The sequence below is a fragment of the Echinops telfairi genome, unplaced genomic scaffold (assembly GCF_000313985.2).
Source record: "Echinops telfairi isolate 266 unplaced genomic scaffold, ASM31398v2 ScPeMD7_2291;HRSCAF=2852, whole genome shotgun sequence".
Classification (NCBI taxonomy): Eukaryota; Metazoa; Chordata; class Mammalia; order Afrosoricida; family Tenrecidae; genus Echinops; species Echinops telfairi.
The window spans coordinates 10,576,149-10,577,950 of NW_022106189.1; positions in this window are offsets into that span (position 1 = coordinate 10,576,149).

Below are 1,802 nucleotides of genomic sequence, written 5' to 3' on the forward strand. Positions count from 1 at the left end.
TTCAGCAATCGGTTCAGGAAGGTGTGCATCCTGGAATGCCAATTTAAAAGAACAATGTGTTCTTGCAATGAGTAAGTGCTTGAGTGGAGGCCCAGTGTCCATCTGCTGCCTTAATACTAAACCTATAAATATATGCACGTAGATCTTTTTCCCCACACACTTATATAAATATATTTACATGTACATTCCAGTCTTAAATCTCTATACATACCCTTTTGTCCCCTAGTTCTTTCCTCTATTTCCCTTTATGTTCCTCTTGTCCCACTATCATGGTCAGTCTTCATTTGGGTTTCAGTGATTTCTCTCAGTTACAATGCCCTTGCTGAATCCCTACTAGGCCTCTTGCACCCTCCTTGCCACTGTTTTTGGATCACCTGTTGTTCCCCTGTCCCTGGGTTGGTCAGCACCACCTCCTTACCCCCACCTCCCCCTCTCCCTTGTCCCCGTGGACCCATTGGTCCCGTTGTTTTCTCCTCCAGACTATTCATCCAGTCTATCTTATCAAGAGAGATCTGTAGAGATACTAATATGCATGAAAAACCAGGCCATAGCAAGATAGGCGATCAGTGAGAGCACAGCGATGGCAACAAAAAAGGAAACCGGTTACCCATAGCAGAATAAGTTAATTAAACGGAAAAAAAATTTAAGCAGAAAGAAAAACTTGTAAATAGATCAAGGTCTGATTTTTGATCTCTAGATGTGTCCTTCAATCAAGACCGATGGGGTACCATGCTCTGGCCCCCAAGTCTGTCCTTTGTACTCCCTCGGGGGCTCTCTGCTCTGCTCCCATGGTTGCTTTGCCGCACCCTTTTTTGTGGTTTGCCTCGGTGTCTCAGGGTCAGTCTGGGCCAGTCCCAACACTGAGTCTCCAGCGTTGTCCAAGGATTTTTAATAATAGTGACATTTTCCCAAGGTTTAGCCTACCTGTCCAGGAACATGGTAACTTGTTCCATTTGTTTCTGTTAGTTTCTTGAAGGATTGTTTTTAGTTTTCTTTTTATAAGTCTTTTTGTCTTTGTGGTAAATTTTATTCCTAAATGTTTTATCTTTTGTAGTTATTATAAATGATATTGTTCTTTGAAAATCTTTTTTGATATCATCATCTTTAATATACAAGAACTCAAGTGATTTATCTATATTGATTTTCCAGCTTGCTATGCTGTCAAAAATTTCAATTAATTAGATCAAAAGTTTAATTTAATCTGTGTGGTTTTCTATATATAGTGGCATGTCATCTGCAAATAAAGAACTTTCATTTCCTCTGTGCCTATGCAGATATCTTTATGTCTTATCACTCTAGCTAAAGCTTCTAGGACTATATTAAGTGAAAGTGATGGTAAAGGACAATCCGATCTAGTTCCCATTCAAAGAGGGAATACTTTTAATTTCTCTCCATTAAGTGAGATGCAGGTCATTGGTTTCAAATATGGTTTTTATTATGATGAGAAATTTCCCTTCAATATCTATTTTATTGAGAGTTTATATCAAGAATAGATGTTGAATTTTATCAAATGTCTTTTCTGCATCAATTGATATAATCATATACAGTGAACCCTCGCCATTTCGCACTTCGACTTCCACGGCTTCACTCTATCGTGGTTTTTGTGTAACAGCGCATGCTCTGCCATTACTGCCACTGATTGGCTCATACTGTACACGCTTCTGTCTGCATCGCTACGTATCAGAGCTACGTATCAGATGCACTTTTGCTTTTGTACAGTGTACTGTAATTGTTTGCGATTTTTAAGAAATTTTATCTAAGCCCTATGATGGCTCCTAAACGAGCTGCTTCTTCTAAGCCTT